Source organism: Tenrec ecaudatus, chromosome 10, assembly GCF_050624435.1.
Source record: "Tenrec ecaudatus isolate mTenEca1 chromosome 10, mTenEca1.hap1, whole genome shotgun sequence".
NCBI lineage: Eukaryota > Metazoa > Chordata > Mammalia > Afrosoricida > Tenrecidae > Tenrec > Tenrec ecaudatus.
The window spans coordinates 46052985-46066615 of NC_134539.1; the positions used below are offsets into that span (position 1 = coordinate 46052985).

The 13631-nt window shown below is 45.3% G+C and overlaps 1 non-coding gene across 1 annotated transcript; it reads right to left on the reverse strand.

The window, feature by feature from the left end:
- Positions 1-618: 618 nt before the first annotated feature.
- LOC142460276 (U1 spliceosomal RNA) lies at positions 619-777 on the reverse strand. Its single transcript, XR_012786519.1, has one exon. It is a non-coding gene; the product is annotated as a U1 spliceosomal RNA (small nuclear RNA).
- Between the last annotated feature and the right edge of the window lie 12854 nt (positions 778-13631).

Below are 13631 nucleotides of genomic sequence, written 5' to 3' on the forward strand. Positions count from 1 at the left end.
TCCACCCTGTTAGCAAGCCGGAAACCACCCAGTCAGTTAGTCACTAGTATTGGTAAAGCTCTCCAAGACCTTCCCCCGTGGTCTTGGTAATTTATTTGTTGATAACCTGAGAACTCCAAAAGTTCCCCCAAATCTGAACTAAACCCCATTGCTGATGATGATCTTGGAGATAGAGAATGATTTGTCCAGCTCTACACCCCTTATGGATGTAAAGTAAGTCGTGAAAGTCATTTCTCAGCTTTCTCTCCTTCGAGATGAGGGACTTCAACTCCCACCTACACTGGGGGAGACTTTTCTCAGAAGCGTCTCCAGTTGTTTCGCATTATTTATAAAATGAGGACCTTCAAACTGGGAGCAGCGGTAAAAACTGATGGCCTGGGGTCAAGTCCTCAGCCACTGAGGAGCCGTGTGATTTGGACAAGGTGTTAAACCTTTTAGATTCTCTCTTTCACCTTTAAAATGGGGCGTCCTTTCCCCCCGGATTTTGGTGACAATTTCATGGAAAACATATAAATGGCATATACGGATATGGCATATGAAGTGCTTTCAAGTCTAAGTAAAAATTTAAGAGGGTTTTTCCCTGTTCTTTTTTTTCCTCTTCCACTTTTTTTTAAACGGGAGAGGGTGAATGCAGTCCTCCACTACCACAAATTATGCAGCCGAGTGTCCCACATTTGGGGAAGTCGCAGGGGTCAGCGCATCCGCAGTGCAATGGATGAGCCTCGCCCTGGGAAAACCACCTTCCAGAACATGGCATCTCCCCTGCCAGGTAAGTACATCCCCTGCTCTTTAAATGGGCGCTGGTTGGAGAAATCATGACACTGCTAATCGTCGAAACAATCGGCATAGCGGTGGGGCGATCTGACGTCCTTGGGCTTCCCTACTGCCGTGAAGCAAGCGTCAGACAGGCCTCCATGCTCCACCCTCCGTTACCTCTTCTGCCACCAGCCCTTCCTCCCACTGCTCTGCATCTGCACTGTGGTCACATGGAACTCACGGACAACACTCCCAGGAAGAGGGTCTGTTGGGGAAGTCAATGGGTTACCAAAGTTAGGAGCAGCCAGGACACAGCAATAAGAACACAGTCTTAGGTCTCCGCAGCCAGAAGCCAAGTCTTTTCTCTTTTTCTCAGCCTCTCAGCCAGGTGGTAGCTAAGTCTCCCTCCAGCCCTCAGTCTCTCAACCACCTAGTCCCTTGACCTTTGCCTCTGTGGGTTGGGAAGCCACACTTTCCGTCGCTCTGTCCTACATTGCTCAGAAGAGCACTTTCACGATCGGTCTGAAGTGGAGGTGGCCAGCGAGACCAGATGCACAGAGACTCGGAGGAGCAGGGCTGGGCCAAAGGGCCCCTTCTCCTCATCTGGCTGCGACAATGGCTGGTCGTCTAAAGCCCTCCAGCAATGTCATGAAGGAACGTCCCAACATCAATCTGCCTCCAACAGTAAGACAGCCAAGACAGCCTATGGAACAATTCTCTTCTGACACAGGTAGGGCTGTCAGGACGCAGCGCTGATTTGATAACATTGGTTTTTCTATAAGTGTTTTATATATATTTCGTGTTTTTTTAAGTCCTCGCCATGACTCTGAAAGGTAGATGGGGCTCCCTTTTTATATTTGTGGGAAACGGCTTCAAGAAGCTAAGGAACACGTCCAAAGTGATTCAACTTGTAAGGAGCAGAGCCAGGATCAGTACTGTGGCCCTCAACCTAGCACCTGGAACTGATCATCGTAGCTACAAGTTGGGGGGCCTTTCACTGATCATTTCGGTGGGCATACAAGAATGAGTGAGATGGGGACCAACAAGCAACTGGCCTGCTGGATGTTGGAGAAGACCAGGGTCAGGTCTGGTATAAAAGCATCCTCAACTCCTCAGGCTGCTGGAGAGCAATGATCCAAATGGACCGAACTCTCTTCCCCCAGATGGCTTGGTGCACCCCTATGTCCTCGAACGGGCTAGACAAATGAACAAATGAAGTTCAGGAAAGACATTGCATGAGAGACCATTGCAACATAGCAGAGACGTACAAAGACCAAAGATCACTGTTAATTCCCAGTGTACTGCCCTGAGGACTATAAATTGCATTATAAACCGTAATGCGCACTGGATTTGTGGGAAGAACTGGGCGTCCCTAATGTGCAAGCAAAGAAAAAGTAGCCAAGTGAAGTGACTTGTCCAAAAGCAGTATAATGAGTTAAACAGTAAGGATGGTCTGGGCTTGGACTAGCTTTGTTGTGTCCTCTGTCTCGTTCCCAGAGGATTCGAGGTAGCTTTGAAAGACACAGGCAGTTACACAATGTAGAGTGTCCACAAAAACAAAACAAGCCAGTTGCTCAGGAGAAGCTGACTGTCCCTGGTACATGGTCTAAAGGAAATGACTCCCTTGGGTCCTCACAAAGGGTAGCAAACCACATCCTCAAGTGCATCTTCCAGGACATGCATCAGTGGGGCTCAGAGGGTTGCTTGCTAGCATTCCTTAATGTGGGCTGATGGCATGAGGCCAAAGCTCAGATCCAGGGAGCAATTCTCCAAGGGGCCAAATCAAGACAGGCCAGGTGCGCCGTTCTCTGATGGTGTATCTTTATCCAAAAAGAACATCTGGAGAGTCTGGAAGACTCGCTTAACAGTGCACTCTTCATTCTGGGCTCCGTGAATTTTACTTCTCACACCAAAACTTCGAATAAATGCTAATTCATAGTGAATTGAAAGTGACAAGCATCCAGGACACAGTCAATATTTTGGAACTATAAAGTACTCCATATGATTTATCAGTCAGATAACCAGTAGAAAGGTGTGTGAGCTAGAGTGTACATTAGACTATGTAGCCAAGACACTCCAAAACATAGTAACCTTGATGCAACTAAAGTTCATCTCTCTTTCACAGAACCTCCCTGTTGTCACCCAGGACAGATGGACAACCTGGCAGTGCCTCTGCTTATCCTCAGCATGCAATGGCATGTGTCTACGGAAGCTGCTCTGGTAGTTGGGTTGCCATTCCAAAGCCACAGAAATGATCAGAATGAAATGCCAACTGATTTCTTATAAAAATGTAGTCTAAAAGTTCTATGTGTCAATAGGTTTCTATCCCACAGACTAAAAACTTCAGGACATGGCTGCCCCTAACCGCAAGGAGGCCTAAGAAATGAGCTCTCAGCCTGAGAAGCCTGATGTCCACCTAAAAACTGGAGGAGGTTTATTACTGCTAGGGCGACTGTACAAATGTGCCACCAGGGATTGGCATTAGCTCACAAAAGCCAAGCAGCTTAAAACAGAATTTATCTCTGGATAAAAGACCAGTCCACTACTGGCCACAGAGAAGGACACTGCTTCTACCTCTGCAGACTTCTCTAGTGGAATTAAGGTTTAGATTCGACATAAGCATTGGCCCCTATGAGCCATGGCTTTTTCTCCCATAAACAAACCCCGTCTGTGGAGTGAACGCTGAAGAGTCAATCACACCGCTCCACCTCTACTAGGATGCCCAATAAAGAAGAAAGCCACGCGTATTGGTGAGGATGTAGAGACATTAGAACATTGCTGGGAGGGATATAGTACAGCCAGTCTGGCAGTTCCCCAAAAGTTAAAATTTAAAACTACTCGATAACCCCGCAATTCCATTGCTGAAGATATGCCCCTCAATCATGAACAGCGTTGCTTCCACTCCAGCCACTGGGAAGCATGGCTCCCTTGGGGCTCATTGAATTTGCCTAGTCTAGAGAAGTTGTCGAGCCTTTGACTTTACTTGGGTTCACAACCAAAGCCCGCCTCCCCTCAGAAGCTCGCAAAAGCTCACTGCCATAGAGTCAATGCCGACTCATTCCCCATAGAAGCAGCAGTCGTGAAATCAAATGATGAGACTGCACTGGTCAAATCTGTTGGAAGGAAAAACAACTCTTTAAAGTGGTAAAGACTAAAGATGTCGCTTTCAGGAATAAGGTTCACCCAACCCAAGCCATGGGATGCTCAATTGCTCCATACGCATGCGAAAACTGAACAATCTCTAGGGAAAATTGAAGATTGTATGCATTTTATCATGGTGTTGTCGAAGAAGGTTGACCATACCCTGGAGTGCCAGAGGGAGTATCTTAGAAGTACAGCCAGATCGCTCCTGCGAAGTGAGGATGGGGAGGCTCTGTCTTTGGATTTGTTTCCAGGAGGGACCAGTCCCTGGAGAAGGATACCATGCTTGGTAAAATAAAGGGTCAGCAAAGAAAGAAGACTGCCGATGAGAGGAACTGGCCCAGTGATTGCAGCATTGGGCTCAAACGTAGGCGTGCGTGTGAGGATGTTGCAGGTCCAGGTAGTGTGTTGTTCAATAGTACACAGGGCTGCTATAAGTTGCAATTGGCTCAATGGTACCTGAAAGCAGGATATCTTATATAAAACCAACAAAAGAGAAAACCCGCTGTCATTTCATCAATTCCAACTCCTTGTCACTCTAGGGCAGAGGTCCTCAAACTTTTTAAACAGGGGGCCAGTTCACTGTCCCTCAGACCCGTTGGAGGGCCGGACTACAGTTTAAAAAAAAATGATGAACAAATTCCTATGCGTACTGCACATATCTTATTTTGAAGTAAAAAAACAAATGGGGCAAAAACACCCAGTGGGCCAGATAAATGTCCTCTGTGGGCCACATGTGGCCCGCGGGCCATAGTTTGAGGACGTCTGCTAGGGTTTCTGAGATGGTCAATCTATTGGAGCAGACAGCTCATCTGTCTCTCACAGATCATTTGATCGGACCAACACCTAGTCCATGGCACCACCAAGGTGTGTACATGTTCACATATGTACATGAGTAATATGTATAAATATACAATCACCAGTCCATTGGTTTTGAAGTGTCTCCTTGTGACTTCGGTTTACATTTCTCAAATGACTTACGATGTGCCACTTTTCAGGTGCTAAGAGATCATGTGTGTACCTTCTTTTCAGAAGTCCTATTGCCCATTTTAAATTGAAATGTCCTTGTCTTTCTAAAGCATGCAAATCCCCAAATGCGAGGAATACCAGTTCTCCACCAACATAAAGCCTTCTTATGCGTTTAAAAGGAGAACATCATTCCTAGCCTCAGCTATCTTGAAATCCCACTCATTCTTCATTAAACTTCCCTTTACGGGTGCTTCTAATGTACCATATAGAAAAGGTTCATTGTAGCACTAGAGAAGAAATCTATCTTCTTGTCTTCTTTGGTGTTTTACTGCTTCGTTGCTTTATTCCTGTCAACCGTGAGTTCAATGCTTTCACAAGAATCATCTGGAAATTTGACAAGGCCATTATATGCACAACTTATATAATTGTAAAAAAAGAAGTGTTACATCAGGACGTCATCTGACCGCCTCCAGCTTCACAAGGGGAAAGAGGAGAATGGCCATCAGCATCTAGTAAGGCCAGTGTCTATGAGGCAGCGCTCAGACCCAGCCTTCTTACTAATTCTAAAACCAATGGACCCTCCCACCGCACGCTCTGCTTTTCAGCTGAGTCCAATTACTCATTGCAATGACCACACACAGAACTCACAGATAAAACTTCACCGTTAGAGGGTTTATTACAGATGTTAACAGGTTACAGAAGCTCAAAATACAAAATTATTTGAACAGAACAGCCCCTTATCAGCTGTACCGACATGCTGCATCTCTCTGGTCTTTGGCCTCTTAGTCACATAGCCTATTGGCCTCTGGCCCTGCTCAGCAATGCTGCAAAGCTTTTTGGGGGGGGCAGAGGGGGGTGCTGCCAATAAATGTCCAAAGGGTGTGCCACTATGCCATAGGCCTCAATCCAAAAGTACTCCGTGAGCTAGCTCCCCCAATTAATTACTTGGAAGCATCCTCTTCCACATCAAGCTTCCTCCTGAAGGCACTCGGCTGTACTTGCTCTGTGGACTGGCAAGTCCATGGTTGTGTCTCCCGCCCGGCTCTGGCTCTGGCTCTGGCTCTGGCTCTGGCTCTGGCTCTGGCTCTGGCTCTTGGTTCTGCTGCTGCTGTTCCTCTTTTTCTCTTCTCGTGTCAGAGCCATCCCCCGGGTTAAGGAGGCATGCAGGGTCCCAAATCCTGACTCTTCTGCTGCTAGTGAAATTCCCCCGTTCTGTTTCTGGGCTAGCTCATTTTCTAGGTCGCATGATGGCCATCACCCTGACCCCTGTTAGCAGTCACTCACCACTGAGTCCTCTAATCCTATCAGGAACCTCCTATTCCTCAGGAGAGCCCAGACCCTAGAAAAAGGGCATCCTGCTTGGTAAAGTGGAAGGACAGTGAAAAAGAAGAAGCCCCCCATGACACGGATGGACACTGTGGCTCAGGCGTCGGACCATTGTGAGGGTGATGCAGGACCAGGCGGCGTTTTGTTGTGCGTCTTGTCGCCATGGGTCGGAGCTGACTGGATGGCCCCTGGCGATAATCAGTCACCTTTCCCGACTTCTCACCCAGGCCCATCAAGAAAAATGCCGTGTGGTGGGAGTAACCAAGACAATGGCTAGAAACGCTGCATTGAATCCTTTCTTATCCTGCAATCATGAAAAACAAAATTCTCAGTTTTGATGTCCATTTCCAATTTCTGAATAGTAGCTCAGACTTCCTCTGAGAAGATAGTCTAAAATAAAGCCTTACCTAAACTAAACTAGCACTTGGAGGTGGGAGAGAAAGGATACTCATAAGATAAGACAAAGAATAGTTCAGATTCAGGAAGGGTTTAAAAAAATTTTTTTCTCCATAAATATGTATAGACTGTATTAGAGAAAATGACAAGTACCCAAATGATCTCAAAAAATATAACCATGAATGAATAAACATATAAAGTAAATGCTATTTATTCTGAGTCAGAAGAAAAAATGTTGTCATTTCTAGATCTTTCTCCCATTCAATGCACGTAAATAACAGCCAAATTATAATATTTATCCTCTGGGAAATTTTATCTCTTGACAATGCTTCCTTACTAATCCTCATTAATCCTTACAGTCAATTGAGATAGTTAATAGGCAATTAACATCCCAATTTTAAAAATGACAATATTGGGACATGTATAGGGAGTAATGCCCTTGAGTGCCTCAGGGTGGGTGACGAGTAAAGAGGTGAGGGTGTATACACGAGACTTGCTGTCACCAACCAAGAACAGAGCTCAACAAAGAGCTATGACGTCTCAGAGGGGTGGTAGGCGCCTCAAAGACCACCTCCTCCTCCATCCTCTACCCCCAGCCTCCGCCAAAGCTACCTCCCACTAGCACCTTCCTCTCCATTGACAATACCTCCCGCAGCAGCAAGCTCACCACCTCCTGAGTTGGACCTTCTTATTTGTGAACAGCTGTGATTATTTAAAAGGTCGTCCTTGTGGGAAACTGAGTTATATCTCTGGCGATCTTCTATTCGCCCTTCTTAGGCTGAACCAGTCAAGTCTCTCGGACCTGACCTACCTTCAAATATTAAAGCAGTAAGCAACTCCCAGTTGACTGACTCATTTATTTCAATATTTCCTCATGTGGTGTCGTCTCCAGTCCTCTCCCCACCCTACTTGTAAAAGTCTGCCTTGTAAAAGTTTGTCCATACAGGTGGGAAGCTTTTGTAAGGAAAGGCATATCTTCTTAAAGTGAGACTTCACTAAGTCCTTTAAACTCCCTTCGTCTACTTATTTGCCCGACAAGGGAGACACCACATGGTGTCGGGGAAGTCCTGCACTGGGTCTTCCCGGACCTGCTAACTTCCAAGTCACTTTCAAACCCCCAAAGGCAGCTTAGGCTGCTCCGCTGCTTTAGAAAACCCCCCTTCAAAGAGACCACGATTGGCTCAGGGATAACAACACTGCGAGCTGACACAGGACCAGGCAGGGCTTTGCTCTGGTGGGCACAGGGTCACGCTCCGTCAGACCCACACTGATGGCACCCGAAAACAACCACTGCCGAGCGTACAATATTAGGATGTGGCTCTTCACTTACGAAGACTTAAAGAGCAGTTCACGGTCACCGCCTTACTGAAGAGAAGACACCCTTCTTTAAAAGCAAAAATATTTGCGGGACTATTTATTGCATCGTGAAGTTCCAGAAGAACGAAAAATCTGTATTGGCAAAAGTATGGCTGGGGTGTTCCTCAGAAGCATCCTTGCGATGCTATCGAGGAGCAGCTTCCCAGAGAAGAGCAACGTGCTTGGTAAAGTAGAGGGTCCGCAAAATAAGAAGACCCGCACTGAGACGGGTTGGCGCAGTGGCTCCAACACTGCGATGTTGGGGAGGGGGCCCCAGAGCTGACGACTCTTCCTTCTGTGGTGTGGAGGAGTGAGATGGCACCTAACAACGACAAGGCTATTCCTGGAAATTAAAGTGCAAAGAAGCTATGCTGAATGGTACTCCGCACCATTCTGTCCTGTGTGCTCCTTCTCCCTCACTCCTTGCCCACATGGAAAGGCGTGATTTTGAATTTAGCATTTTAAAGCTGACATTGCACTATGCTTTTTGCCTTTCCCGTTCAATAATCTTTACTGACTGCCATTCTGATCATGGCTGTACAGTGCTCCACAGAATAGACAATAATGTACTGAACTCATTCTCTGGGGCAAGGCTTTTAAGTGATTTCCAAAATGTTCTTCAGAGTGTTGCATATGTCTTAATGCTTACAGTTTTCCTTGTTCTGTGGGAATATTTCCCTGAGATAAGGTTCCAAGGGCTCAATGATGAGATAAGAAGGATAAACATTTTTATGATTCAAAGATAGTCTAACACTGAACATTTTTAATACAGTGATTTGCCTTCTGAGGAGAGAATTCATTCCCAGTAAACTGTATGATGTGCATAAATGTTTCGTTATGAGCAACTTTCATGGAAATGAAGACATTTCTGCATTTAGTTCTGCAGTAACATTTCATTCTTTTGACTTTGCTTCTGTTACATAGTAGGACAATGGAAGCTGATGCTTCTGAGATTTTCTGTATGTCAATAAAATATAGTAAAATAATTTAATTTGGGAAACATATTACATAGTCCACTTTTCAAAAAGAATAACATTGTCCCTCTCTCCTGATTATTACTATATTTAGGAATTATTGAAAGAATAAATAATGTTACCATTACCAATTACATCAAATATTAGCCTTGGTCTACTTTTTTTAATTCTTTGCTTTGGTATTTATGTGTCCACATTAACATTTGACCCTTTGGACTGGGAAGGTTTGGTGGTATCATTAGCATATGTTAAGCAAAGTGTGGAAATGTTTACTTTTTAACTTTACATTCTTTTGTGAGTAATGATAGATTTCTAAGGGGGAAAAAGATACTTAATTTTTTAAATCATTTTATTGTGGCGCATACAACTCTTATCACAATCCACACATACATCAATTGTGTAAAGTACACTTATGCATTCGTTGTCCTCATCATTCTTAAAACTCTCACTTTCCTCTTGGGCTCCTCATTTTTCTTTTATTTCCCACCCCCTCCCTCACCACTCCACCCTCCCTCATGAACCCTTGATAATTTATAAATTATTATTATGTCATGTCTTACCCTGTCCGATGTCTCCCTCCCTTCACCCACTTTTCTGTTACCCATCCCCCAGGGAGAAGGTTATATGTAGATCCTTGTAATTGGTTCCCCCTTTCTACTCCTCCTTCCCTCTTTCCTCCTGGTATCGCCACTCTCACCACTGGTCCTGAGGGGTTCATCTGTCCTGGATTCCGTGTTTCCAGTTCCCATCTGCACCGTTGTGCATCCTCTGGTCTTACCAGGTTTGCAAGGTAGAATTGGGATCATGATAGTGGGGGGAAGGAAGCATTTAAGAACTAAAGGAAGTTTGTGAGTTTCGTCAATGCTACCCTGCACCCTGAGTGACTCATCTCCTCCCCACTACCCATCTGCAAGGGATGTCCAGGTGTCTACAGATGAGCATTGGGTTCCATCACACGCTCCCCTCATTCATGATTATATGGTTTTTCCCCCTTTGGTGCTTGATACCTGGTCCCCTCAATGCTTCATTATCATACATGCTGGTGTGCTTCTACAATGTGGGCTTTGTTGCTTCTGGCATACATGGCCGCTTGTTTACCTTCAATTTTTTAAGACCCCAGACGCTATATCTCTCGATAGCTGGGCACCATCAGCCTTCTTCACCACACTTACTTATGCACACATTCATCTTCAGCGTTTATATGGGCAAGGTGAGCACACAATGATGGTTTTTGTTCTTTGTTGTCTGCTACCTGATCCCTTCAACACCTTGTGATCACACAGGCTTGTGTGCTTCTTCCCTGTGCACTTTGTTGCTTCCGATCTAGATGGCCTCTTGTTTACCTTCAAGAGTTTAAGACCCCAGATGCTATATCTTTTGATAGCTGGGCACCATCAGCTTTCTTCACCATGTTTGCTTATGCACACGTTTGTCCTCAGTGATCGTGTCAGGAAGCTGGGTATCATGGAATGACATTTAGCTGAGCAAAAGTGCTCTTGTATTAAGGGAATGCATGTGAGGAGGCCCAATGTCCACCTGCTACTCTACTATTAAACCTATAAATATATGCACATAGGTCTATTTCCCCCATAATCATAAATATATTTACATATGTACATGTCTGTATTTGGGCCTGTATGTATGCCCTTTGCCTCCTACTCCTTTCCTCTATTTCCTTATGCTTTCCTCCTGTCTCACTACCATGTTCAGCCTTCATTCTGGTTTCAGTAATTCCTCTCTGTTACCTTGCCTTTGGTCACTCCCTACCAGTCCTCCCATCCCCTCCCTCCACTGGCTTTGAACCACTCCTTGTTCCCTTGTCCCTGGGTTGACCAACACCTCCCTTCCCCCACCTTCCACTCTCCCATGTCCCCCAGGGCCGTTGGTCCCATTGTTTTCTTCTCCACATTGTTTATCCAGCCTATCTTATCTGCAGAGATAAGATAGACCTGCAGAGATACTAATATGTACATAAAATTGTGGATGACCTCAATAGCACCAAACAAAGTTGCACACAGGAACATGGCCATGACGGCTGCAACACCGACAAACCAACAAAAAGCCACTGACATACAAAATCTAAAAGAAGAGAGAAAAAAATTTTTTAAGAAAAGCCTGTTAATAGTTCAAGGTCTGTTTGTTGACCTTTAGGAGTGTTTGCCGGTCGAGTCTGATGGGGTGCCATGCCCTGACCCCAAAGTCCTTAATGTTAATATAAAGTTATTATTTCTTTATATACGCTTTCATAATGTCATTAATCTCCTCTTTCACACTTCTGGTCTTTTGAGAGCAGGGATTCATTGAAATATATACTCATTTAAAATTGTTTTGTTGTTTATTTGTTTTTAAGAAATTACTTCTTGTCAGGTAATTTTTTTTTTTAAGAATGTCCTTTACTTAAGGACTACAAGGTGTCGACTCTGCTCTGAGGGCTCCAAGAATAGACTTTATTTTAATCCCCGGTGGAACCTAAGAAGAAGACATTGTTTGACATAGATGAGGAAACAGAGGTTTATAGGTTGACAGAAATCATGTGATTTATCTACAGTCATTTAGCTAGAAACACAGAGAAGGCAGTGTCATCCCTTTTGCAGACTCCACATAGAACCCACGCTCTTAATCCCTGCTCCTGACTCTCTCCATGCGTGAGCCGCAACTCACCAGACATTACAGGAACCACCATCAGTCCAGCACATTCGAGAGGAAAAAGCAGGACAAGTGTCCAGTACACGACAGGGTTCCGCATACGGTGAAACTGCGAATAATTTTGGACTCGGGTTCTTCACCATCTGAACAGTCTCTAGGTCTTGCTACTTGCCCTTTGGTCTGCCATGTAGTAGTATTGTCTTTCTGATAATTCTACAGGTAGCGGCACGGTCTAGATCTGGTGTTTTGTAACCAGGATACGCAGGAGTGACTGGAGACAGACTGGCAGAAGCAGACATCCCTATCCTAAGCTCACTGGGCCTGCTTTCCTTTCTTTCCCATAGTCCCCTGTCAGAAGCAGAGGCAGGTCAGACACAGAAGCCAGGGGCAACAGAGCGCAGAGTGGGGTGATAGACACAAAGGGGAACAAAGTGAGCGATGCATCTGCCCCTACATTTGCTTAAATTGGGAGTAAACAACCAGGCACGCAATCCCTTTGCATAACCTGTTGCTAATAAACACATGAGCAACCTGATTGCAACCGAAATTTGCAAAATACAATAGAGACAGTCCCTGCCCTCAAGGGAGTCCTGGTCTGAATTCCAGACAAACAATGCAAAAGTGGGCTGAGCAGGCAAGCCTGGCCAAGTAGGCAGGATGATGTGTCTATGAGCAGAAGAGAAGCAGAAACTCAGGGACTGCTTGGGAGGTGAGAGAACCCTCGACGTCCAAGAACCCTCCAATTTAATCTGGGCCCCTGAGCCCTGACTCTCCTCTGTGAAGGAGGATTCATGACATCCACTACATAGAATTGACGTGTTGGGCTGCTAACTGCAGGGTCAGTGGTTCAAACCCACTGGTTGTTCCTCAGAAGAGAGATGAGGCTATTTGCTCCTGAGACTTACAGCCTGGAAAACCCTGGGAAGACATTCTGCTGTGTCACCATGACTCGATGGCAGAGGGACTCTTAACACAGAATTGTGAGGTGTGAGAATTAAATAAAATGAACCACGGAGAAAGACGAGTGCACTCTGGGAAGGAACATGCAAGTGGCGATTAAAATCAGGCTTGAGCCTTCGAAGCAGAATTCCCGAAAAAATGGCCTGTTCAATCTATGAATTGATAATCCACTCACCTTCCTTCCTCTCCAGTGTTAATTCCACACCACCACTGACTACCAGGCGTGTGCACCTCACTCCTCCTCAGACTCTGCCTGTCAGCACCCTCAGTCCCATGTCAAAGGTAAAAGAGGATGGCTCTGGTAAAAAGGACAGTGGAGTGAGAATTTGTTTTGCTCCTATATTCATCTTTTCATGAATCTCTTCCAAGTGGTTTTTTCCCCCATCTATTTCTAGCAGAATATTGAGCTTGGGCAACAAGATCACAGTTTCATTCATTCATTTGTTTTATTAGTTCATTCAACCAATAATTTTGAGTCCCTACTAGGTGCCAAGGAGTCTCTGGGTAGCATTTGACTACTTACTGAAAGGTTGGTGGTTCCAAGCCACCAGGAGGTGTTTCTCACTTCCTTCAAGTCAATGCTGACCCATAGCGCCCACTGTGGGTTTCTGTCACTGTTTCCAGGAGTTGAATACCAAGTTTTTCTCCCTCGGAGCAGCTGGTGGTTTTGAACTGCCCACTATGCAGATCCCAGACCAATGTTTAACCACTACACCACGAGATCTATCGAGGCAATGACACATATAAATCTTCCTGGTAGGTTCCCTACCGAAAGCCCAGCATAGCATGAGTGCCTTCAGCAGGTATGATTCATTACCTCAACTTCCTCTTTTAAAGAAAGCACTCCGTAAACAACTCTGCTGGACAGTTTACTGCCTTGGGTGGAGAAGTAAAGTAGCAAAAGAATAGCGTTTGGAGTTGAGGTCTCTGTCAAGTTCTAGGTGAATCACCCTCTCAAAGCTACTTATCCTTTGAGACGGTTTCCTCGTCTGTAAAATGGAGATAATCACACCCATCAAGCAGCATTTTTGTGTGGATTAAATCAAGTAATGGGCATTCCCACACATCACCAGGGCCAAACCCCACCCACCTGGCTATGTGATTACT